The following is a 26,859-nucleotide window of genomic DNA, read 5'->3' as shown; positions in this document are numbered from 1 at the left end:
ACTCACTCACCCAGAGCAACTCCCAGTCTTACAAGCTCCATGCATGGTAAGTGCCGTATACAGGTGTACCCATTTTTATCTTTTATACCATATTTTTACTGTACCTTTTCTTTGTTTAGATACACAAATACCTACCAGTGTGTCATCATTGCCAAGAGTATTCAGTTCAGTAGCATGTTGTACAGGCTTGAAGCCTAGAAGCAATAGGCTATATGGCATAGCCTTGGTGTGTAGTGTCAACATAAAAAATATCCAAACCTGCCCTGACGGGTTTGGCTCAGTGGATACAGTGTCAGCCTGTGGACTGAAGGGTCCTGGGTTTGATTCTGGCCAAGGGCACATGCCTGGGTTGGGGGTTCAATCCCCAGTAGGGGGAGTGCAAGAGGCAGCCCATCAAAGATTCTCTCACATCGTTGATGTTTCTCTCTCTCTCTCTCCCTGTCCCTTCCTCTCTGAAACCAATAGAAAAATATTTTTAAACAATGTCCAAACCTGTAAGGATTTTTTATGAGTTTATTTGAGCCAAACTGACAATTTCTGGGAAAAAAGGAAATTACTTTGACATTCCAAAGGTGTGTCATCAGGTATGTTATCGTAGATGCAAAGATTGGCCGTTGTTAGGGAAAAATACCAGCCAGGGACGTGACTAAGGCCATGAACGGCTTTTAGTTAGAAAGTGTGTACGCACACTGTGATTATTTGCAGACGCCTGCCGGCACCTGCCCCCCAGCCCTCCAGAAAGTCAGCCCGCCAGGGCAGGAAGATCTTTCCGTAGTGCATATACCCCAAGCATTGACTCAGTGCCTGGAGCATAGCAAGTGCTCAATTATTTACTGAATGAGCGTCTTGGAACAGAACCCTCGGTGCAGTGGGTTATTTTCCCACGAGCTGAGCTGATTGTAAGTGATAAATAAATCTTGGTATTTAGAAGGCAGGGTTCACAAGAACTAACACCAATCAAAGTTTCTTCTGCTGCTGATCTAAAGAACAAGAATTCGGTCTTTCTCCGTTTTTGTTTGTTTGTTTCTGTGGGTTTTTGTTTGTTGCTTCTGTCCAAAACAGGCGTCCTTGCTCTTTTTGCAACGCCGGCTACTTCGGTAACTCTACCACGGTCAGCAGTTTCCCCCCAAAGGAGCTCTCCCGGGGGCAGGTGGGAAAACTCGGCAGGAAGCTCACCAGGGACCGGCCCGACTCGGTTCCCGGCGGGGGCAGCTCCCAGCTTCCCAGCCCGTCCCGGCCGCCCTCCCGGGTGTGCCAAAGGTCTCCCAGCGCCGAGCGAACCAGCAAACCACATCCCGCTGCTCTGATTCCCCGGGCCGGGCGGGGCCGGGCGGCCCCCTTCCCCGCGACCACGGAAAAACAAAAAAAAAAAAACAAAAACAAAACACGCAGTGGTGGGGTCCGGCGGCCGCCGGGGCTCCCCGTGCGGGTCGGAGCCGGGACAGAGGGCCGCGCGGCGCCGCGCAGGCCTCCGCCTGCCGCGCGTCCAGCCCGGTCTGCCGAGGGGCGGCGGGCCCGTCCTGGGAGGGGGCTCCGCGCGTTCGTGCTGCCCTGCAGTGAGCGGAAAGGAAGGAGACGGGGAAGAATCTCGAGAAGAGAACTCCGGTCCGCCCGCGGGAGTGCAGGAGAGCGGGGCGGCCGCGCCCCGATGCCCGCCAGGCCGAGTCTGCTCCGGGTTAAGTAAACTTTCTGGTCCCGGCTCTCCCGCGTAACAGCCGCGGCTCCCGGTCCCAGGGTGCGTGCGGAGGCTGCACGTCCGGAGGGGCGGAGAGTGCGCGGCACTAGGGAGGGGTGGCGGGACCCCGGGTCGCGCAGGCGCCTTCTCGCCCCTCACATCACCCCCTCGAGGTGCTGCGGGTGGGGGATGGCTACTAGCGCTGGAGCCGAGGGAGGGCCGGAGGCCGACACAAAGCCCTCCCCTCCTCGCCCCTCCTCCCTTTCCCCTCCTCTCTTCTTCCTCCTCCCCCTTCTCCTCCTCCCGCTCCTCCCCGGTGGGGAAGCCCAGCCCCGCGCTAGTCCGCGGGGCTACCGGTCTCCCCCGTTTCCCGGACCCGCGGGGAGGTCCTGAGCGAGGTAAGGGGCGTCGGCCGCGGAGACCCCACCCCTCGTGCCCGCACCCAGCGCCCTGGACGACGCCGGGGTGCGGGCGGGGTCTCTGCGGGTTTCAGGGCGCGGGGTGCTGCTCTTCAAACTCTCCTCCCCTCCGGGGAGACCTGGGGAGAGAGCAGCCAGCGGCCTCGGAGGTCGTGGGGGCCGATGGGGGAGGAGGCGCCGGGGAGTGGGGACCGGGCAGGGTGACGTTACTGCGCTGCGAGGCGGCCGCCGCTCCAGGCAGGGTCATGGGGTATCCTCAGCTGACCTTTGCGGGGTGGCGTGCGGGGCAGCTAGGAGGTGACGGCGCGGTGGCCCGAGGAGCGGGGGGGGTGCGTGCGCGCGCTCGGAGGAGGAGGAGGAGGAGGAGGTAGGGACCTTTGTCGAGTTCTACCTGCGGGGACGCCTACTCGGTGTCAAGTGCGCGCGGGCGGGAGCGGGCGTCGCACCGCTCGGGTGCGGGGCGAGGACCTGGTTCGTGCGCCCCGCTGGAGCCCCGGGCAGACGCTCCGGGCTGAGGTTTTCTCCCTCGGGAATTAGCCTCGGCTGGAGGGGGCCGGTGAGCCCTGGGCTGGGGGCGATCGGGCTGCAGCGGTGATTGATTGCGCTGCTGGCGGAGGAGGAGCAGCCCAGGGTTCCTGCCTGGAAGGGATAGGGCCACTTTCCCACTTTGAGGCCTCCACCCTTGGCCTCTCTTCCCACGGCCCAGCATCCACCCGCCCGTCACAGGGCGCCCCTCGACGGCCGGGAGACTGCAGGGTTCGCAGAATTCAGCCTTAGAGTCTCTGATAGGTTGCCAAGAAATACAGGGCAATACCGGCCCCCTGGGCCCCAAAGAGGCTCCTCTCTTCTTAAAGCCCTCAAATCCTCAGGGCTTTCCGAATTCTGCGAGGAGGCCAACACTGACCTTGCTTGTAGTGGAGCCGCACTTGCCTGCAAGCCGGAGAGTTTTCAGGCACGCTGGGGCTTCTTAGGAACATCCTGTTATCAACAAGGAAACCTCAGCATTCTTCAACCAGCAGGACTGTGTAAATATTGCAGCAAAAATAAACACTTGGTGGTTCTCAGTCATTAAGATAAATAGTATTTTAAAGCAATATTTTAAAAATCAAATGTAATGTAAAAAATCCACGGTGAACAACATGCCAGCCTTTTAAATAAAGGCGGGTGGTTGTGATGACCCTGCATCCTGTGCCAAGGGAACAGTTGTTTCCAGACGCCCTCCCTGTGTCTAGTCCCCACTTGGAGGTTTATGAGGGTTAGTAGAACATAAACATGCAACCGATTAGGCAGTGCTGGCTTTCTATACAGCCAGGTTTTTGGACTGTGCAGCTTTTATTTACTTTTTACCTCGTTCAAATACGGGAGAATATTTTGGTAAGTGTACATAGAGGCACACGTTTTCCCGTTTGCCTCATGTTCCAAACCATCTGTCGCACGCTGGTGAGTTCCCAGTGCTCTGGAACCTCCACGGAGGGTATCAGGAGCCAGGGATTGGGAGGGGCTTGGACAGCCAGAGGGCCTTGCCTTTGGGACTGAAGAAGAAGGCTGGTGGTTGACCGTAGCCTTGAGGTTTGAGAAGTCTGCTCTCAGCCATTGGAAGCTGGGGTCATGAGAGAAGGCCCAGCCTGCTACGGGGACTTCCTGGTCTAGTGACATTCTCCTGCAGATTATCTAAGCAGAAAAAAAATTAAAATAGCCCGCACTGGACCCTCATGCAGGGGTAGATGGCAGGAACTTGACTCCCTGTAGGACTACGTGCTGGTTTTAGAGGTAACTTCCCAGCAGCCCTCTTACTACTCCAAAGAGGAGTTCTACTCTCAAGAAACATCCTCCTTACCGAGCTAAGTCTCTTCCTCTGCTTAGAAGAGACAGATACGTTATTTCTCCTCCTTGCAAGGAGGCCCATTCTTCACATACTCCCCACATGATATCATTTTGGCATCATGTCCCACTCCCCCTATCCATCCAGCCCTCCTAATGATCCTTCAAGATTCCTAAGATTTCAGCTGGGAAGCTTTCCCTGACCTCCCTCCTCCTTTTCCTGGCCAGGCACCCACTTCAGAATCCCAGAATTACTTGTATCTATATCTCTTATGAGCAGTATGCACAGGACCCCACTGGCCCACTGTCTGAATTTCCTAAGGTCGAAAACCAGGTCAGAGCTCTTCCTGATTAGCACTCAAGGAATGGGTATTGAAAGAATGAACAAAAATATCCCTTTATAAATGCATTTTTTTAAAAAAAAAAATCGTCACCTGAGGATATGTTTTTCATTGACTTTAGAGAGAGGGAGAGAGAAACACTAATATGAGAGAGTAACATGTATGAACTGTTACTGGCATGAACCTGACCAGGGATCAAACCCACAACCTGGGTATGTGCCCTGACTGGGAATCGAACCTGTGACTCTTTGGTACACAGGACAGGGCTGTAAATGCATTTTGAGGAGTTACACAACAAGAAGTATATCATTAGCAGAGAATCATATTTTTATGGCACTTTATAAAGTGCTCTTAGATGCCTCATATGTTTCTCAAAGCAGTATTATTAATTCCATTTGTAGGTGAGAGAACAGAGGCCTGGGGAGGTCCAAGGACCAAAGCTAAAACCAGGGCTCAGATCCAGTAATCATTTCGCTGTACCACAGCTGACTTGCTAGAGGCGGCTGTGCTCAGTGTATGTCCAGAGGAGAATTTACCCAGTTGAGCTTTAGGATGAAACATTGCTGAAGAATAACTAAAGAGTCACAGTGGTAAAATACATATATTAGAGTAATGCTAGTGTGAAACTAAGGTTTTTCCAATGTAGGATTTTCAGTGCCTTTCTTGTTAGAATGAGCTTTGTGACTTTTTAGGATGATGCCATAATGTGGAATGTTTGCCAGCTTCATTTGGCCACAGAACTCTTTCTCTTGAAGCATCTTTTGGAGCCAGCGTTACAACGGGTCCACTTTGGGAAATGTTTCGTTCACCCAAATGGTTTTTAGTTCACCTTCCAACATCCAGGCAGTTTCTGAAAAACGTTGGCGCTCAGGATAGTAAAAATATATATTCTGGACATTAAACCGAATCCCCTCTCGTAAATGTAGAGTGAGTTTTTGGTCTGCCAGTTTCTGTGACCCTGGTTAACATGAGTCAGTTCTCCAGATTTGATCAGATCTGAGGGAGCTGAGGAGGAGTCGGATAAAAGGGGCAAACAGGCCCTAGAGAGCTCTGTCTTCATGCTGCCCAGAGGCCTGCAGACCTCACTCCGCCTCCCCTGAGAATGCCTCAGAGGCAGCGGTGTATCGGGAATGGCAGTGTTGGGGTTCTGAAACTGATGGCACATTGGGTTGATCACCTCCATTGAATAGGAAATACACCCTGAGTTTTCAGTTGTCTCACTTCCTCTCTCCTGGGGAGCTGGCAGTGTGGATGGTGTCAATGTCTGTTCCTGAAAAGGTAGCAACAATCACGCACTGGGTGCCTCCGGCCTGGAACCAAGGGCTGCTGATGGTAGCCCCCAGTTCATGTGCACCCATTATTTAAAATCAGGGGTGTGTGTTTTTTTAATTTTATTGGGATGACATTGGTCAACATGAACAGATAGTTTTCAGGTGTGCGTTTCTATGTTACAAGATCTGTATATTACACCTTGTGCCTACCAGCCAAAGTGAAATCTTCTGTTTTTAAAAAGACTTTGCTTACAACCTACTATGGTAATATCAGGCACTTTTCACAGATCTGTAACCCTGGCTGTTAAGGCTGTATTGCATTTAAGAGAGGAGGTGAACTGGGGGAGCTGGGATTCCTATTTCAGGAGTTCCGAGAAGAATTGTGGGCTAGCAGAGGAGCGGAGCCATGGGAAGTAATACCGTAATCGGAGAAACGTAGCTGGGTGAATTTACTGTCCACCTGCAGTTATTTCTTCATCTCCAGCGCTGAGTAAATTTATCTCTAGATTTGTCTCATAGAGTTTTCCAAAAGTGTGAAAAGTGGCCGCTGATACCAGTATTGAATAGAGTGGTATCATAGAAGTCAAGGGAAGGAATGTTTTGAGAAAAATGGACACCTATCAGATGGTACACACACACGATTGCACACTCACGTACTCCTGCATTTGTGGCCATGGAAGAGAATGGGGAGGAAATACCGAGTATGATTGTAACCTGTTGAGTTTAAAAGTTCTGTATGTCACCCAAATAGAAATTTTCCATAAGTAGGTGGAGACACAGGAAGTCATTGAGACACGGAAGCTGTCTCCAGTTGATGAACTTACCCAGAGTGAGACCACAGGAGGAGCAGAAAGATCAAATCAGAACTTTGTTTGGATATGGATCCAGGGGCAGGGAAGGGGATTGTGAAGCCAGGGAGGGGGAGGAAGAGCCTGCACTGATGAATAGGACCATCCAGAACTTTCCACCTGCTAGCTTATGGCCAGCATCTGTCGTGATTGGTCAGGGCCCAAGCTGACCCAAGTTGTGAAGTATCCTATACAATAAAGAGCTAATATGCAAGTTATTGTCACACCCCCCCACCCCCCGCCCTGGCACCGGGGCCGGGGAGCCTGAGGCTGTGCCCCCCACCCTGCGGGGCTTGACGGGGCTGGGGCTGGCCCGGTCTGGGTCTTGCGCAATTTTGAGGCACGCACGGGTGGGCGGGGACTTGACTCTGGGTCCTGCGGTGCGCCCCAGACTCTGACAGGAGGGAGATTTTCATATACATTTTACTAATTTTCTTTCATCTCTGACACTTATATTATAGAGAAAGGGCAAATAGCAATATTAAAATACTTCCTCTAATTAATTCCCCTTTAATATGCACAAATTTCGTGCACCAGGCCACTGGTTTTTAATATCATCCCTGAGAAGTGCGGAGTGTCAGCTGAGATTGTGAATGGAACCATACAAGTTAGTATAGTCTCTAGCAAACCCACTCAACAGCATTATCAAATATTGATTGAATGAATGAATGATTAAATGAAAGTGGTTTTTGGAGTAGAAACTATTTTATTTTTGTTAATCCTCACCTGAGGTTATTTTTTTCCATTGATTCTTTTTTAGAGAGAGTGGAAGGGAAGGAGGGAGAGAGCGAGAGAGAAACATTAATGTGAGAGAGACACATCGATTGGTTGCCTCCTGCACATGCCCTCATTGGGACTGGAGATTGAACCCGTGGCCCTTCAATCTGTAGCCGACATTCTAACCACTGAGAAACACTAGCCAGAGCTAGAAACTATTTTAATGGTTTCATGAAAGTGTAAACAAAGCCATTTTGTAGAAGAATCTCAGAAAATAAAATTGGATTTTGGGGAGAGTGGGATAAGAGGCTATGGACATTTCATCCTTATTCTGGACAAGAATCCTTGGTGGCAGCAACTCTTGTCAGTAACTTTGAATAATACTGAGAGTTTTAGGAAAAGTTATAAAGGTGTGCTGATTTGTATTTTGAAACCATCTGTAAGATTGATTTAAATGATGTGGCCAGGCTTTATAGTGTCCAAATGAGAAGCAAATTCATGAGGTGTTCTAATTGCTGCTGTGAACTTATATCTCATTTTTATTTGATCAAGTGATAGTAAATGATGAAGATATTAGTATGTAATTACCTGAAATTCTGAAAAGTTGAGCATTTTAAAAATCAGATTTGTTGGAAACATTTGTATTTTACAATTTTTAATGAGTTAAGTCTATTTCAATTTAGTAGGTTAACCTACTAAATGAGATAAACAGACATTTTGGTTTTCACATATATGGTTTTATGTATTTGTTCAGGAATACAAAAAATAAAAGTCCAAACCTTTAGCTTATTTAAATAGTTAGCTAGATTAACTTGATTTACTTAATAAAGTATTTTTTTCCTTATTGAAGAAATCATTTAGATTTTTTTCCAAATAGCTAATGCCCCATTGCATTTAACTTTGGTTTGATTGCAAGGATAATTTTTAAAAAATTAATCGAGGCAGACATCTCTCCTGTATGGTAAACGAGGGTCTCCTTCTCTGGTAGGATTGCACATGACGGGTTGAGTCCCCCCAAATCAGCCAGATTTCCACACCCCCTCGCAGGGCTGAAACCAGAGGCCCTGTCTCCTAAGACCAATCTGGAGTGTGTCTGACTTCAACACGTGGTGCCCGGATAAGTGAGAGGGCATCGAAACCACACGCCTCCTTTCACTGTCCAGACGTTTCTTGCCTAAGTGCCGAGGGTTCGTGACATTTTGTCATACAGAAACCAATGTTGTGAGTAGTGGGATGTTCATACTTTTTCTTTGGATTTCTTTAATGGCGCCTGTGCTCAGAAAGCCTTGCTTGTATCCATAAGCAACTAGTCATTTATCTTTTCTTCTAATTTTTGTGGACTCAGTTTTACAGATTACTGTTTAAATTCATTTAGAATCATTTGATGGGTGGTTTGTGAAGTAAGAATGCTACTTAATTCTCTCCTTCCCCCCACACTAGCTTATGCCCAGGCCCAGCATCATTTGGTGAATAAAACTGTTATTGGTGGAAGTGGAGTTCTTAGGGTGCCATGAGGAAAATAATTCCCCGAGGCCCCTATGGGAGGATGGGGTGTCATGGAAAGCTTTGTTGATGGTGTAAAATTAAGGGAGTTCCCCTCCAAGGTGCCATCTCTGTCCCTCCCGCCATGGAAGAAGTCCGATCTGGTCTTCAGCAGGGCCAGAATAAAGGCCACTGCCCATTATTTCTGCTCCTTGTTAAAGTCCAGTCCAGTCCAGCATCTGGCTAGCTTAGCTTGTGTTCCCAGCTACACTCCATTGCATGTGAGTCCGCATGGCCATGGGTTACGCGGCTGCTTAAGGCCACATGGCTATGGAGAGACAACAGGCGAGTGCAAGGGCACGTGCAGGTCACAGAACAAGAGAGTGAACAAGAGGAGAGGGAACTCTATGTCTGGGGAGTTTAACCGTCCAAGATTTCCTGTGCTTCTGATGGGGTCCACCCTCTAGCCAATCCATTGTTCCCCAGGGTAGACGGACAGGCAAGCACCTTCCCTATGCCGCCATGACTTCTCTGCACATGTGCCCCTCTCCGTCTTTGTTCAGTCCCTTCCCCCAGGGATCTGCAGGGGAATGTGAAACTAGTTCCCTGGTGAAGCTGCCCAGATGACCATGTTTATAATGTCTGGCCTCCCCTTTGCTCTCTTCCTGTTATTAGTAACTAGCTAATTATGACAATAACAAACCCACCTCTCCCCAGCTCTGGAATTCATGCAGTATTTGGCAGGGCAAGTCCCACTCTGCTTTCTGTCCTTTATCTTTTTCTTTCTTCCTACCTGCCCAATTTTCTAAGCAATGCTCACCATTAATTCTTCCAGTCAACTTTTATTCCATGGATTTGTTAGGAATGATACTAAGCCTAGACACGGATTTGGGAAGACTTGGTAGTTTTTGATCCTCTTTTTCTAGTAAACCATAGATTGAATGAAAGCCTGCAGGGGTGGTTGTGCATATTCAGACTCTTGCTGGTAGAAATGGGGCTCTTTCACGGGATTGCAAGGAAAGCACTGCAGGAGACCCACATCTCCCAGTTTATGAGGCTTCTTAATGTCTGATTCTCTTTGTTCCTCTCTTATTAATGACTCGTTTCCTGGTCAGATTCACTGGAGAAGCAAGATCAAAAGACTGCCCCCTGGGTTCCCAATGCCTCATCTCTGTCCATCCTGCCATGGAAAAAGTCCAATCCTATCTTTATCAAGCCCAGTACAAAGGCCACGGTCCAAAAGTTCTGTGCCATGGGTTCGGTCCAGTTCAGACTGTCCCCATCCAGCTAGCTTACACTGTTTCTGGCTGCCGCTGTGCCCAGGCCTGCAGTGTGTGCCACGGGCCCCAGGTGGCTGCTAGGGCCACATGGCTATGGAGAGAGAACACACAAGGGACTGGGGAGAGTGCATGTTACTGAGGGAGGGAGGCAGGAAGGGAGGGGGAGAGAGAGAGAGAGAGAGAGAACTTCTTTGTTAAGCTGATTATATTATCTTGGACTTGGAAGGACCAGGCGCCTTACAAACTAACCAATCTATTTCCCAAACTTTTGCAGGCTGGTGCTGGATCCTCCCGCTAACCAATCCATTTTCTTTTCTTTTTTTTAAAAATTTCTTTATTGATTAAGGTATCACATATTTGTCCTCATTCCCCCATTCCCATCCCAAACCCCTCCCCACACATGCCCCCACCCCCCTGTTGTCCATGACCACTGGTTAGGCTTATATGCATGCATACAAGTCCTTTGGTTGATCTCTCCCCCTTTCCCCCACCCTCCCCTGTCTCCGGGTCTGTTTTTGTTCATCAGTTTATGTTGTTCATTATTTCCCCTAGATGAGTGAGATCATGTGATACTAGAAATACACTTATAAGAACCGAAAATGAGACAAGCAATAATCGTTATGCTGAGAGGACCAATCTATTTTCTAGGTCTTTCGGGTTCTGTGTCCCTTATCCAATCTGTTTCTTTGCTCCGGCTAGACAGACAGGCCTCTGTGGTCCCCATTTTGGCTCCTATTCTGCATGCCTCAAAGTAGAAGCACTTCCCACTGTGCATCTTGACTTCTACTGGGCATGTGCCCAGCAGAGGAATTTTTCCTGCTGTTTTTATTCTTCCCCTGGTATGCCAGGTCCTGAAGGCAGAGGATGCCCTGGGGAGTGTGTGAAGCTGTGGAGCAAGCAGGCTCAGTGTCCGATTCAGCTCCCCAGTTTATGAGGCTTCTTAATGTCTGATTCTCTTTGTTCCCTCTCTTATTAATGACTAGCTACCTACCGACCACATGTATTGACCCGCCAGCAATGCCTGGGGAAGAAAACACTAACTGGACTGGTTCTGCAGAGTCGTGGTGGGGATATGGGATCCTGGCAGACTCCCAGGGACTCCAGGTTCCTTTGTGATCTGACTGTCAGGTTCCCCTGTACAACTCCTGGCCTGAGGGCCCTCCAGCCTAGCAGGGGATACTTACAAACAGCGGTGAGAGCAGCACAGTGCAGTCACTACTTGACTAGGGAGACACACTTGTCAAGTTTGAACTTGAAAACCTCTAATTAAAGTTCTTTATTATTTTCCTTTACAATTGTTTTTCCCCTTGGCAATTTAGGGATCTGAAGGAGAACAAAGACAGAGGCTTGTGTCTTTTAAAAGGTGTCATTTTAACATAAACAGGGAAGGGGGTGTGGATTGCAGAGACTCCCCTGGCTCCTGGCTACACTAGCATGTGAAGGAAGTGTGTGTGGCTCCTGAGCAAAGGAGCGGAGGGAGGGAGGAAGGGAGGGAGGGAGGGAGAGAATAGGGTCCAATGAGCAGAGAGGAAGGCTCCCCCCCACATTGATGAAGGTGCTCCATTTAGGGTGGTTTCCTCAAAGCTTCTTACTTGCTCTGTAGGATGGTCTGATGTTTGAAGTACAGACCCAACAGTTCCCTGCCCCTCTCCCAGCGTGGGAGTCTTCTGCTGGCCATCTGTCCATGCCCTCCCACCCCATTCTATCTGTGTTCTGGGATTCTTTTCTTAACACATACCTAATACATACTTGGCATTACAATTTTCCTCTGGGAAAATTCCTCTCATACCCCGATTATCCCTAATATTTTAAGCTAATGTCTTTCCCTAAACAGTGTATAGGGTGACCTTAGGCTATGCAGATGATCTAAACAATACAAGTAACCTCCTACATTTTAATACTGGTTTGCGTAAACTCTGTCTTCACTGTACCTACTAGAGGTGGAGTCATTTCAAAGAGGTGGGGCTAGGAAAGGGCAGAGTGATCTCTTTCTTTTCTTTTTTTTTTTAAAATATATTTTATTTATTTTTCACAGAGAGGAAGGGAGAGGGATAGAGAGCTAGAAACATCGCTGAGAGAGAGACATCGACCAGCTGGAATCGAACCTGGGACCTTCCAGTCCGCAGACCGACGCTCTATCCACTGAGCCAAACCGGTTTCCGAGGGAGTGATCTCTTTCTATTCAAGGGTGACATAGTTGCATATAAAAGAGGTATGGGGGGATGAGGACAAATATGTGACACCTTAATCAATAAAGAAATATAAAGTAAAAAAAAAAAAAAAAAAGAAAAGAAAATTATTTGGGGAATTTTCTTTTACCAGCCAAGGATTCGATTCAACAATGCAGCAAGGCCATCTTGCAAGGAAATAATACGTCACACTCTTATCTGTGCTTGATGAGACTCTCAATAAAGCATTTGGTGGAGATTTCTGGGCAGCAAAAAAAAAAAAATAAATAAATAAATAAATATATAAAAGAGGTACTTTGTCCTGTCCCCGTGTCAGAAAAGGATTCTGTCAGAATCTGCCAGAAGGAAGGATTAGGTGGTGATAGCTAGCCAATCACAGGAGGCTTCAGAGATGAAGCTCATTGTTACCAGGAGGTTGCAACTTACCATGATGCTGCCAGTGATACACCGCCAGTAAGAATTCTGTGCATCTGCTATTCCGAGCATGCAGTAGCTGGGATAATGGTTGAGACAGAGAAGCCAAAATCACGTGGCAGGCCCATGTGGAATCAGATGACATTTTAAACATTATGGTTCAAGATCTCAAGATCTACATCAGGTTAAAGTCTTATTTAAACTATGGTGGAAACGAATCTCTCTTTTAGTGTTTCTAAGGTATTTTTCAGTTAGCTAAATAATCCAGAAACCATTAAAATAATAATTGCAAGAGAAAAATGATCAGCAATAGGGATAAAAGAAGATGAACAGTACAAGCAGAAAGGGCAACACTTTAGCTACTATTTTCCTATGAGTCCATTTAAACTTCGGATCTTAGCTGGTCTTTAATATTCGGAGGGATTCTCTATACAATCCAGGAAAGATAGTACAGTGAAAGTATGAACGGCTGGACTCAGTTCGTCCAGAGAGAGAAAAAGAGCCTGGCCTGAGAACCAGGACTTCATAGTTCTCAGGGATTATGATGCCTTGATAAAATAAATATCCTTCTAGAAACAGAGATAAAAATTAATAAACACAGTGAAGGAGTTGAACTGAAGGCACTGTACAGCTTTATGACTAGGTAGTACAGTTTATTTAATTTAACAAAACTCTTTTTTTAAAAATATATTTTATTGATTTTTACAGAGAGGAAGGAAGAGGGATAGAGAGCTAGAAACATCGATGAGAGAGAAACATCGACCAGCTGCCTCCTGCACACCCCCTACTGGGGATGTGCCCGCAACCAAGGTACATGCCCTTGACCGGAATCGAACCTGGGACCTTTCAGTCCGCAGACCGACGCTCTATCCACTGAGCCAAACCGGTTTCGGCGAACAAAACTCTTTTTGAGGAAGTTTTTTTTTCGGTGAGTGCTGGAAAAATTAATCAAGATATGACACCTATTGACTTCAAACATTTTTACACACCATCTGAAAAGCCTAGCAAAGAAGCAAGGAGAAGGCCCTCTGATAAAGCATTTCCAAGAAATCATTTAACAGAAAATTTCTGTGAATGAACCTTGGTGAAGGAACACAATTCCCCTTGTTCTCAGTCTTGAGGAAGTCATGTGCAATCTTGTTTTTCTTGGAGATTTGCTTTGCCTCAGCCACCACCACACTCTGAAATCCATTGACCCTGCCACCTGGTCGCTGTCCCTCTTTCAAATCACATCCTCACCTGCCTTCTTTCCAACTCAGATCCCATGGTCTGCGATTATAACCCTTCCTTGCTGGTCTCTTACAGGGGACCCCCCTGCTAAACCCAGCCCTGGCTGAAGCATGCTTCCCCTGGTCTGTGCCCGTTCCAGGCAGATGGGCCTGGCTGGAAAATCACGGGCACATTAAAGGGTTCGTGGCCATTGGTTTGTAGGGGTCCTACTTCATTTGATCAGTCCATCCACTTTCCTCTTCAGATCAGTCTTTGACTGCCATTTACTACTGCTACATATATATGTGTGGTTAAATAAAGTTTGGGTTTATTACTTTGATTTATTATTATTATTACTCTGATATTTCCTTTTAATCAGAAGAACTTCCACCAGCAGCCCTGCGCCTGTATTCAGATGCTCTACCTCCCCTCCTGCCGCAGTGAATAAAACACCCGCCATGCTCTTCTCGGGAGTCAACTCTGTCGCTTGTGCAGTGGGTCCTGACTTCTCTCACATACTCAAGGGCATTGCTCCAACAGTTGCCCCCTCTCCATCCTGGACCACCAGTTTCCCCCCTTCCGATGGGTCACTTCCATCCGAGTACAATCCAGCTCTAATATCTCTCATCTTTAGAGAACCTTCCCGGGTCCCACGTCTACCTTCAGCTCCTCCTTCTTCTCAACTTTGCTTTACAACAGAGCTCCTCACAGGCGTGGCGGTGCTCCTGGTTTCCAGCTCCCCTCCTCCTGTTTTTCCTTAGATCCACTCCCATCAAGATGTTGCACCCTAAACTGATCATGCCAAGGTCACCATGACCTCCATGTTGCCAAATCAAGTGGTCAGTTTTGGTCCCCATACCCTTCTATTTTCCAGCAGCATCGGACACAGGTACCTGCTCCTCCTCCTTACAAATACATGGCCTTCCAGACCATGCTTCCTCTGCTCTTCCTGCTTCACAGAGGACTCCTCAGCCTCCTTTGCTAGCTCCCCTCATTTCCTTGATCCCTACGTATTGAGCGCCTCAGGGTCGAGTCCTTGGATCTCTTCTCTTCCCTGCTGAGACTTCCGTTCAGTGAGTCATCCTGCCTCACTGCCTCAAATACCACCTGTGTGCAGATAGTCTCCCAATCAGGCTCCTCCCTGAACTGCAGATGATGTTGGAGATTCAGTGGCCTTTTTGGTATCTGCATTTGTTGGTCTTATAGGAATTCTCCAGCTGAATGTGTACAAACTCCTGTTCTTCCTGCACAGCCCTGCTCCTCTCCTCCTCTCCTCATCATTTCCCCTGTCTCAGCAAATAGCACTTCATTCTTCCAGGTTCCCAGGCTCCACACCTTGGACCCCAACCCTCTACCCTCCATGAGCATCCAATCTATCAGCAAGTTCTGTCAGCTCTGTCTTCAGAATATATCCGTGATCTGACCACTTCTCACCAACCCACTGCTACCACCTCGAAGCCCCCACCACCTCTCACCTGGGATTTTGCAGCATCTGCCTAACTGATGCTTTTGTTTGTTCTTGTTCCTGGCAGTGCTTTTCTCCACAACAATCTTTTTAAAACGTAAGTGAGGTCCTTTCCTTTTCCTCTAGTTTTCCTCTCACTCAGAGTAAATTCCACATCTTCTCCACCACCTGCACGTCCCTTTATGATCTGGACTCTCCATAACGTTCTCCCACCCTCCCACCGGCCCATCACTCACATGGTCCAGCAACACCAGCCTCCTTGATTGGGTTAAAAGCCTGCTCCCCTCTGAGCCTCCGCACTGACTCTCCCTTAGTCTGAGATGTGCTCCCTCCAAATATCCACATGACCTGCTCCTCACTTCCTCATTCCCCTCGAATGTCCACTGCAGACATGTCCCTGACCACCCCACGTAAAATAGCAAACCTACCGCCCGCCCTCCTGACCCACTCCACTCCGTGCCCTGCCTTGTGTTCCAAGCATTGTTCTCACCTGGTATGTATTAGGAAAGGTAGGCCTTCGGGTGTTTTGCTCCAGGTTGCCTCCTCAGCACCTGCTGTAATGCTAGGGTATGTATGTATGTATGTATGTATGTATGTATGTATGTAGATATTTGTGGAATTAAATAGTTAAGGCAGAAAGATTCCTAAAGGCTTGGGTAGAGTGAATGGCTACAGAGGCCAAAATAACCCTTTGGGCTAAAAATGAAAGTATGCCTGTTCTGAGGAAGCCCTCAAAAGTTCCAGGAGGAGACAGTTCACTCAGTTACACAGGCTCAAGGCCCCATGGCTCCCACTGAGGAATGGGAAGAAAATGAGCTCTGGAAGTTCCCTTTATCCTGTTTCCCACCCCTGAAAAACATTTCTGCAAGAGAGATTTTTTAAAAGTACAAGTACATGTGGTGCTCAAATTAAGTTAGAGATAAAGACATTTGGCAACTACAGAAAGAGCTAAAGGATGGTGCCAAAGAGCCAGCATGCAGACCAGGTCTGTCAAACACTGGCACCTATACATATATCATCATATATACATACTAGTGGCCCGGTGCATGAATTAGTGCACAGGTGGGGTCTGGCCGGCCCACCCCGATTGGGGCCAATCGGGGCCAGGCTGTCAGCGGGGGAGAGGACGTGCGAGGTTGGCCAGCTGGCCCCGCCCCCAACCAGGGTTGGGGGATGATCAGGGCCAGCCCCACCCTTGATCAGGTGGGAGGGCCGATTGGGACTGCAGTGCGCGTCAAAGCAACCAGTTCCAGTTGTTCCAGCGTTCTGGTCACTTGGCTTTTATATATATATATATATATATATATATATATATATATATATATATATATATAATATAAAAACAAAAGGAATACACTTAGCATCTTCCCTATAATATCTCCATAGTATCTCTATATGGAAATAGGAGGGTGTATTAGTTTCCTAAGGCTGTTTTAACAACTTACCACAAACCGAGTGGCTTAAAACAATATGAATTGCCCTAGTCGGCTTGGCTCGGTGGATAGAGCATCAGCCTGTGAACTGAAGGGTCCCGGGTTCGATTCTGGCCAAGGGCACATGCCTGGGTTGCGGTCTCAATCCCCAGTAGGGGGCATGCAGGAAGCAGCCTATCAATGATTCTCTCTCATCATTGATGTTTCTATCTCTCTCTAAAAAAAACAAAAAACAAAAAAACAATATGAATTTATTGTCTCATACTAGAGGCCCGGTGCACGAAATTCTTGCACAGGCAGAGGGGAAGGTCCCCTCAGCCCAGCCTGCACCCTTTCCAATCTGAGACCCCTTGGGGGATGTACGACTGCCGGTTTAGGCCTGATCCCTGGGATTGGGCCTAAACCAGCAGTTGGACATCCCTCTCACAATCCTGGACCACTGGCTCCTAACTGCTCACCTGCCTGCCTGATCGCCCCTAACTGACCCCCCCGCCCCCCGCCGCCAGCCTGATCACCCCAACCATCTCTGCCTCCTGGCTCGATCGCCCCTCACTGCCCCCCATGCTGGCCTGGTCGCCCCTAATTTCCCCTCTGCCAACCTGATCACCCCTCACTGCCCCCCATGCTGGCCTGGTCGCCCCTAATTTCCCCTCTGCCAACCTGATCACCCCTAACTGCCTCTCCTTGCTGGCCTGGTTGCCCCTAACTGCCTCTCCTTGCTGGCCTGGTTGCCCCCAACTGCCTCTCTGGCTGGCCTGGTCACCCCATGCAGCCTGCTGCTCAGTCATTTGGTTGCCCCTCACTTACCCCCCTGCCGGCCTCGTCCCCCCACGCAGCCTGTTTGGTTGTCTGTTCAGTTGCGACGGTCGCTTAGGCTTTTATATAAATAGATTCCTGGAGACCAGAAGCCCAAGATCAAGGGCCCTGCTCCCTCAGAAGGCACTAAGGAAGGGGCTGCTCCCTGCCTCACTCCTAGCCTCTGGCAGCCTCTGGTTCCTTGGCTTGTGACACTCTCTCCAGGGTCTGCCTGTATCCTTACATGGCGGTACCCCTGCATTTCATCACAGGCATGTTTGTCTAAATGTCCCCCTTTTATAAGGGCACCTGTCATATTGGATTAGGGACCATTGAATGACTTTATCTGAACTTGACTAAGTCTGTATAGACCCTGTTTCCAAATAGGGCATCCTGTGTGGTACTGGGGACTACGACTCCAACGTATCTTTTTGGGGGGACATAATTCAACCCATAACAGGGTATAAAGTATCATTAGAGACTGATCAAATGTTCAAGAAGTGTACACAGTGCGCACACAGAGAAAATAGCTGGGAATTCTCAGTAGGAAATGGTTATTCCTTGATCAGAGTGCCTGAGTGAAATCTCCCCTCTCCTGCCTTATTCTAGCAGGGCAGGGGGTCCTTGCACCCTCTCGGGAGTGGGGGAAAGTCGAGAATGGGAGCTGGAGGCTTAAAGAAACCGACAGGTGAAGGGGGTGGTTTTGACTATTGGTTTGGGGCTGGTTTCAGTGACCTCTCGGAGACACTGTTAGGGCAGTGTTTGATGAAGCACAGCTTCTTTCTGCTGGCGTAGGCTGTGCTAGAGGCCAAACGACCATATTTGGGAGATGAACAATAGAACTCCAATATTCCTAATAATACCGTTCCGATGGCAGTTGCCATTAAAAATAATATAAAGGGTGACAATAAAAATGTTAAAATATATTCTACTAGAGGCCCGATGCACGAAATTCACGCAAGGGGCTTGGCCCCCGACGCCGCAGCAGCTGCCTCTGCCTCGGCCCCCACCACCACGGCTTTGTCTGGAAGGACATCCGGTCTAATTAGCATATTATGCTTTTATTATTATAGACAGTATTATAGAGCTGTCATAATATATGATATGCATATAATATAAAAGCAAAAGGAATACTAGTACATTTAACTTTATGTCAAACTCAGGGTCATGCCCTTGCTTCCCCCCCGTCCAGCAGCAGTCTCCATGGCCTTGGAGGGTCCCTCATTCAGACTCCTGGGTTCTGCCCTGTGGAACGATTGTTCTCACGCCTGGGCAGGAGTTGGAGGCCTCTCCAGGTTGTCCTCTTTTTCCCTCACAGAAAATTGGTAAAGGCAGAGTTTGGGTTCCTGGGCTCAGCTCACATAATGTGTCTAAAACAGACTCACTGTCAATCCCCCTCCTTCCCCCGCGCCCAAGCACAGTTCACTGAAGCAGGAGGGAGACCTTGGGTTTGCTTCAGAGAATGGGGTGGAGTAACAGGAAGCACTCATCAGAACCAGCTGTGATTTATGTTGCCACAGAAAGTCAGATAGGAATGTGGACTGGGCACATTGTATTTTTCTTGGAGCACTGTGTGATAAAAGCGATATTTTTGCAACTAGAGAAGAAATGGGGAAAGGACCAGTTGCCAGAGATTGCAGCAGATGGGAGAGGAACATTTAGCTAGGAGAGGCTATGATTGCTGCTAGTAGTCTGCTATTGTGGCACATGAAGGAATTGGAAGTGCCTGTAGAAAAGCATTTCTAGTCTAGAAAAAGGGAAAAAGGGATTGAAACCCTTGCATGCATTCATTCAAAATGCTATTGAGAACCTACTATGTGTGAGGTACTGACCAGTGAGGTACCCATCGTCGTACTTCCTGGAATCTTCATGGCCATCATCCCCATCCAGGCATCATTATGTCTTGTGAGGAGGCTGATACAATATAATTTTATCTTGAAAAGATCACTCAGACTGCTGGTTACAGAAAGGATTTCAATGGAACAAGGGGCACCTCGAGACCAGAGGGGAGAAGACGCGATCCTTCAGAGAGTGAGCTTTGGACTCGAGGGAAGAATTAGAGGCAAAATTTAGAGAACGACCCAGCAGAGCTCAGTAATGACTTTGATGTGAGGGTTGCGAAGAGAGAGGCATCCAGGATGGCCTTGATCTTCTCGCAGGACTACTCAGGTTAAAGGAGGCGCCATTGAAGGAGATGGTAAATTTGGGAGAAAAATAAGTGACAATAAAGAGTTCCAATTTGTATAGGGAAACTCTGAAGTACTTGCGAGAAGCCAGCAGATGTGTCAAGGAGGCTAGTGCCAGGATCGGGAGCCTAAAGGGTAGCTTTGAGCCGCCAGTACATTGTTAGCCATTTTCAGTACATGTAAAGTCAGGGGAAGATAAATTGCCTAAGGAAAGGGTATGAAGATGCGGCCCCAGGGTAACTTATGGAGCTGGACGGTAACAAGTGCAGACTTTCATGTGTCTAAATATGCCATCCAAAGTCTGAAAACGTAGTCACGCAAGGATTAGCTGCTGGTTCCATTCACTTAGCTGCATGTGTCCCCTGCAAACGGCCCTTTTGAAGTTGAGACTTAAGACATTCACATGGGGCTCCCTCTAAGAGTCTGGTGGAGATGTGCCTTGCAGCAAGGAGGACACTTGTTTTTGGCAAGAGACTGTTGATAGAGTCCTGAGGGGTGATAACACTAGCAGTCACCATGAGAGCTAACATTTATGGAGTACGTGTGTGTTATGGTAGGGCTGGAATGGTCCATGCAGCATCTTACTAAATGTTTTTCTGTGCCAATCTTGAAGATGGGTACCCTTATTATGCCCGTCTTATATTGGGAAAACAGGCTTCGATAGCATTAGTAACCTGCTCAAGGTCAAGCTAGTCAGTGGTGGGACAGGGTTTGGTCTCAGGTGTATCCATTAACAGAGCCAAGCTCCTCGTGCCAGGTCAGCAACTAAGGAACATTTCCATCGCTGCCCCACTGCTGTTTAAGAGGGTGTGGGACTCAGTGCATGTAGCTGCTCATCCTCCGTGGGTCCTCCAAGCCTCCAGCTCAGCTCCTGCCACAGCTATAGAGAAATGCACACAACATCTGGTTTTAGATTCCCTCTGAATTAGAAAGAGAAATACTAACACTAACAAACATTTCTGTGATGCTTCTAGTTTATTAAAGACTTCCCCAGACATTCTCCAGCCTCAATCCTTTTTGTGCCCTAACATCTATAATTAATTCCTTTGTAGTTAATTGATGAAATAGGAGGGAGGTGGAGGTGCGAAGGCGCAGGTCACAGAGGGAATGTTTTCTTCCCCCTCTTTCATTTTAACGATCTTTTCTTTTATTTCTGTGGCTCTACTGCTGGTGGACCACCAAAGTCTCATAGTTCTTTAGCAAATAAAGAATTTCAACTAAGAGGTTGATTATAGGTTTTTTTTCTCCTTTTATTATTTTTATTACTTTGTATTATGACAAAATTTACCATCTTAACCATTTTTTAAGTGTGCAGTTCAGTGGCACTCATGTTGCTGTACAGCCATCACCACCATCCATCCACAGAACTCTTTTTCATCTTCCCAAACTGAAACTCTATACCCATTAAACAATACCTCTTCATCCTTCTCCCCCAATCTCCTAGCAACCACCATTCCTCTTTGTGTCTCTGACTAGTCTAGGTATCTCATATAAGTGAAATCATATAGTATTTGTCTTGTTTACTGGCTTATTTCATACAGCATACCATATATATATATATATATATATATATATATATATATATATATGTATATATATATATATATATATATATATATATATATATATATAAATGATGTTTTATTTCACTCAGCGTAATGTCCTCAAGGTTTAACCAAGTTGTAAAGTGTCAGAATTTCCTTCCTTTTTAAGGCTGAGTAATATTCCATGGTATGTCATACCACATTATTTATCCATTCATCTATTGATGGACACTTGAGTTTCCACCTTTTGGCTATTGTTGATAATGCTGCTATGAACATGAGTGTTCAAATATCCCTTTGAGAACTGGTTTTTCAATTATTTGGAAGTGGACTTGGTAGATCATTGATACTTCTATTTTTAATTTTTTGAAAAACTGCCATACTGTTTTCCACAGCAGCTGTACTATTTTACATTGCCACCAACAGTTCATAAGGTTTCAATTCCTCCCTATCCTAACAGTTGCTATTTTGTTTTTTTGTTAGTAGTCATATTAATGGGTGCGACATAGCATTGTTGGTATAGTGGTGAGCATAGCTGCCTTCCTAATAGGTATTCCGTAGTATCTATCACATTGTGGTTTTGATTTGCCTTTTCCTAATGATTACTTATGCTGAGCATCTTTTCATTAGCTTGTTGGTAATTTGCATATTTTCTTTGGAGAAATGGTTATTCAAGTTTCTTGCCCATTTTTAAATCCAGTTGTTTTTGTTGTTGAGTTAGAGAGGTTTTAAGTGGTTTCTTCCAATCTGAGTGTTGCTTTTTCACTTAATTGTTTGTGTCCTTTGAGGTACATATGCTTTTAATTTTATGTAGTTTAACTTTTTGTGTCATACCCAAGAAATTATTGCTATCCAATGTCTCAAAGCTTTTCTCCTATATTTTCTTCTAAGACTTTTATAGTTTTAGTTTTTATGCTTTGATCCATTTTGAGTTAGTTTTTGTAGATGGTGTAAAGTAAGGGACCAACTTCTTTTTTTTTTTTTTGCATGTGGATATTCAGTTTTTCTGTCACCAATTGTTGAAAAGACTGCCCTTTATTATTGAATGGCCTTGGCATCCTTGTTGAAAATCATTTCACTATGTAGCCCTGGCGGTGTGGTCCAATTGGTTGAACAACGTCCCATGCATTGAGAGGTTACAGGTTCAATTCCCGGTCATGGTACATGCCCAGGTTTCAGGCTTGATCTCCAGTGGGGGCATTCAGGAGGCAGCCCATTGACATTTCTCTCTTCCTCTCCCTTCCAAAATAAATTTAAAAACATATTTTAAAAATTATTTCACTAAATATACATGAGTTTATTTCTGGGCTTTCTATTCTATTCCATTGGTGTTTGTGTCTGTCTTTACACCAGGTTTGAAATTAACTTACTATAAAGCCACAGTAATTAACTTACTACAAAGCCACAGTAATTAACTTACTACAAAGCCACAGTAATTAACTTACTACAAAACTACAGTAGTTAACTTACTACAAAGCTATAGTAACTGGTAATAAGTTTTGAAAGTGTGAGTGAGTCCTCCAGCTTTGTTCTTGTTTAAATTGTTTTGGCTACTTAGAGTCTCCGGAGATTCCATATGAATTTTAGGGTGGACTTTTTATTTCCCTGCAAAAATGCCCTATAGGTTTTTTTTTTATAGCAATTGCATTTAAGTCTGTAGATCACTTTGGGTAGTATTGACAATATTAATCCATGAATGCTGGATGTCTTTCCAGTTATTTGTGTCTTTATTTTCTTTCTGCAATGTTTTGTAGTTTTCATTATGCAAGTCTTTTTACTTTTTGGTTAAGTTTATTCCTAAGTATTTTCTTCTTTTTGATGTGATTGTAAATGGAGTTATTTTCTTAATTTCCTCTTCATATTGTTCATTGTAAGTGTATAGAAATGTAATTGATTCTTGTGTGTTGATTTTGTATCCTGCAACTTTGCTGAGTTCTTTTATTAGTTCTAAGTTTGTTGGTGGAATCTATAGGGTTTTGTTTTTTTTAACGTATAAGATAATGGCATCAGTGAACAGAGATCATTTTACTTCTCCTTTCCAAATTGGATACCTTTTTTTTTTTCTTGGCTAATTGCTGTGGCTAGAACTTCCAGTACTATGTTGAATACAAGTGGTGAAAGTGGGCACCCTTGTTTTGTTCCTGATCTTAAAGGACAGGAGGGAATGTTTTTTATCCTCTTTTCTCCATTATTAATGGCAGAGTGTTTAGAGTTTTCTGTTAGTTTGTCTGTTTTTTAAATGCAGAGGCTGGTGGCCTCTGTGGAAATAGGAGTGGAAGGGCTGGGAAGGGAAGAAAGGTGATGGGCCAGGGCCTAGGACTGCACTAGGGAGACTGCGGGAATATAGGGAGGCAGCTGTGACTGAGACATGCCCCAAGGAGTGGGGCTTACACTAGCCACTGGTGACCTGGTCCACATGACTCCTTCCTCTCTAAGCTGGGAGACCCTCTCTCCATCCCCTTTATGGCTCCCTGCTCACCTGTCCTGTGGGGTCTTTGCCCCAGGTGCTGAACAAGGGAGCAGGTGTCCCACAGAGTGAAGATCCAGGGTCTGATAGCCCCACTCTCACGATGGAGAAAGATATTGTAGAACCTTATTTCTCCATTCTTCTTCTTTTTTAATCCTTACCCAAGGATATGCTTTTATTTATTTTGAGAGAGAGAGGAAGGGGGAGAGAAAAGGAAAAAACATTGATGTGAGAGAGACCCATGGATTGGTTGCCTACAGACCAGGAATCAAACTTGCAACCTTTTGGTGCACGGGATGTTGCTCCAACCAACTGAGCCACTTGTCCACAGCTAGTTCTCCATAATTTACATGTTTTCCACTCAACACAGGAGTTTAAAATCCCACACTTCAGTTACCCTAAACATGCATCACAGGAATTACACAGGCTTTTATAAATTATTGTTTAAATCTGATCCCCACATAGCCTCCAGGTTTCAGGAAATGACCCTGTAAAACTAAACTGTCAATGAAGCTCTTTATCTGACCTTCAATTCTAAAGGATAGCTTTGCTGGGTAGAGTAATCTTGGTTGTAGGACCTTGCTTTTCATCACTTTGAATATTTCTTGCCCCTCCCTTCTGGCCTGCAAAGTTTCTGTTGAGAAATCAGCTGACAGTCAGATGGATGCTCCACTAAAGGAGTTCATTACCATCAAACCAGTATTACATGAAATGTTAAAGGGTCTTTTTTAAGAAGAAGAAGAGAGAAAAAAAGATCAAAATTTGAACAATAAAATGGCAATAAATACATATCTATCAACAGTTGAATCAAAATAAACAAACAAGGAATCTAATGAACAAAATAAACTGATGAATTAAAGAGAACCAGAGGCATGGAAACATGGAACAGACTGACGAATCTCAGAGGGAAGGGTGTGGGGTGGGAAGAGATTAATCAAAGAACTCATATGCATGTATGCATTACCCATTTCACAGACAGTAAATAGGATGGTGAAGGCCTAGGGTGGGGCGGGATCCGAATGGAAGGGAGCAATGGGGCAGGGGGGAAGGGTGGCATCTGTAATAATCTCAACAATAAAAAAGGAAAAAAGAAAAGAAAAACTAAACTCTCCAATAAACTAGGGCCTTCGTTACAATAAACATATTTGTGAATATTTTCCTCCAACTGTATATGTTTCCAGCTGAAAATCCACCTTTTTAATCGGGGGATTTCCTATTTACATGGAATCTTTCCTTTCTCTTTTATTTAATAAGGGGGATTTCCTATTCACATGTAATCTTTTATTGCACTTTGCATTCCATGAACTCAAAAATACTATGAAAAAGCAAACAGAAATGCATTGCCCAGATGAAGCAGAGCCTTGCTTTGTGGTATCCCTGGGTTTTTACTTTGCTTTTTCTGAAGTCACAGTTCACTCTTTTAAAAACAAACAACATAATTAAATGCTGGGAGGCTTGGGACCCATGATTACAATCCATACATACTGTAATACAGTCTCACAGGATTTTCATCCACATCCATTGAAATTCTTAGAAAGGCGAATAATACTATAGAAGCTCTATTTTCAATGGGAGAAGAAAATCATGTTTCTGTTTGGAGTCTACCTGAGTATATTTTTATTCGTTTGGGAAGGACAAATAGTCTCCTTTTATAGAAGAGATAACTTTAGAAATGCAAGGTTATTTTGCATTTTATAAATGCCCCTAGGCACTTATAAATTATCTACATGAACATGCTTCATTGCTATATGTTATTAAAAAAAAAAAAAAGAAAAAAAAAGGAGGGGTTGGTAGGCCTCGGCTGGGTGGCTGGGTTGGTTGGAGCATTGTCCAGTACAACAGAACGTTTCAGGTTTGATACCTGCTCAGGGCATGTTCGGGAGACAACCAATCAATGTTTCTCTCTCTCTCTTCCTTTTTCTCTCTCTAAAAATAAATAGAAGTATATCCTCGAGTGATGATTGGAGGGAAAATGGTGTGGTATTTGGTGTTCAAACATGATAGTGAATTAAAGTTGTGTGAGCATTTACATAGACAAAGAACTTTATATAACAACTAGAGGCCCAGTGCACGAAATTCATACACTAGTGGCTGCCGGCCGCCGGTCGGGTACTCCCTCCCTTCCCCCGGCCGGCCCCACCCCCTGGTTGAACTCCGGGACAACTCCTGGTCAAGGGGACAATTTGCATACTACACTTTTATTATATAGGATAAGACCCTAACAATCATTGACTCCTACCACCTAATTTTACAGCAGGAGAAACGAGTCCCAGAAAGATAAATTATGTATCCAAGTTCATGTAGTTCGCACACTTACCATTTTAGGGCTGTTAGCTGTGTGCTAGAACTGTGCTGTGTAGGTCATTGGTTTAGATGTTGCTGGGGTGAATAACAGTTATGTTTGATTTTAATCTCAAATCATTAGTTGCTTTTTATCATTCTGGGGAGAAACCAGTCTTTTCTTAAAGGAAAGACATTTAGTGTTTTTGTTCACTTTTCTGAGATGTGATTTTGTAAATTATATTTTTTAACTGAGTTATATTTAGCTATTTGGATTTTGGGGTGGGGTTTATTGCCCCCAGATGCTCTAATTTCAAACTGATAATTTTCTCAAATAAGTAAAAATTAAGCAGAGGGGAAGAAAACCAGCATCTTCTATGCTCTTTATCTTCTTGATGTCATGGAGGATGGTGTTATATGGAACAATCCTGCGCATTAAACACTGAGTACAAAGTGATCCAGAAGAGTTAGACTCTGAATGTGAGGTTTTAGAGACTTTAAGCAATTAATTTTGCTGATTTTTTAAAACATGTTTTTATTGACTTTAGAGAGAGGAAGGGAAAGGGGGAGAGAGAGGAAGAAACATCAGTGTGAGAGAGAAACATTGATTGGCTGCCTCCCTCATTCCGCCTGCCAGGGATCAAGCCCACAACTTGGGCATGTGCCCTGACTGGGAATCAAACCAGGACCTTTCCGTGCATGGGGCGCCGCTCAACCAACTGAGCCACACCTGCCAGGGCTGCCTTTTTCTTTCTCTTTTTTTAATGTGGATAATTATATAAGTTTAAGGCTGCATATGCCTAAAATTTTGTTAAATGCAAGGTTATTTTGCATTTTATAAATGCCTCTAGGCACTTAAAAATTAAAATGACATGGAAGCGGTCATGACCTAGAACTGTTTTCAGAGACAGCTTCCCATAATAGTCATGGATTTATGGGTTCTGAAGAGGCAGTACCTCCCTAAACATACAGTCATAGTGGGAGACGGTTTCATTCTCTGCTGAGACATCACATGACCTGCCA

The 26,859-nt window shown here is 45.7% G+C and overlaps 1 protein-coding gene across 2 annotated transcripts in view; it reads left to right on the top strand.

Moving 5' to 3' along the window:
* The first annotated feature begins 1,995 nt into the window (after positions 1 to 1,995).
* Positions 1,996 to 26,859, top strand: part of RIN2 (Ras and Rab interactor 2) — a 216,870-nt gene continuing 192,006 nt past the window's right edge. For both annotated transcript variants that reach the window (XM_054723638.1, XM_028144929.2), the window contains exon 1: positions 1,996 to 2,073. The gene's annotated coding sequence lies outside the window, so the exon portion shown is untranslated. The remainder of the gene's footprint in view (positions 2,074 to 26,859) is intronic.

This window comes from Eptesicus fuscus, chromosome 12, assembly GCF_027574615.1.
Source record: "Eptesicus fuscus isolate TK198812 chromosome 12, DD_ASM_mEF_20220401, whole genome shotgun sequence".
Taxonomy (NCBI): domain Eukaryota; kingdom Metazoa; phylum Chordata; class Mammalia; order Chiroptera; family Vespertilionidae; genus Eptesicus; species Eptesicus fuscus.
Note: the sequence above shows the minus strand (reverse complement) of the source record. Positions and strands in the feature narration are given on the sequence as shown.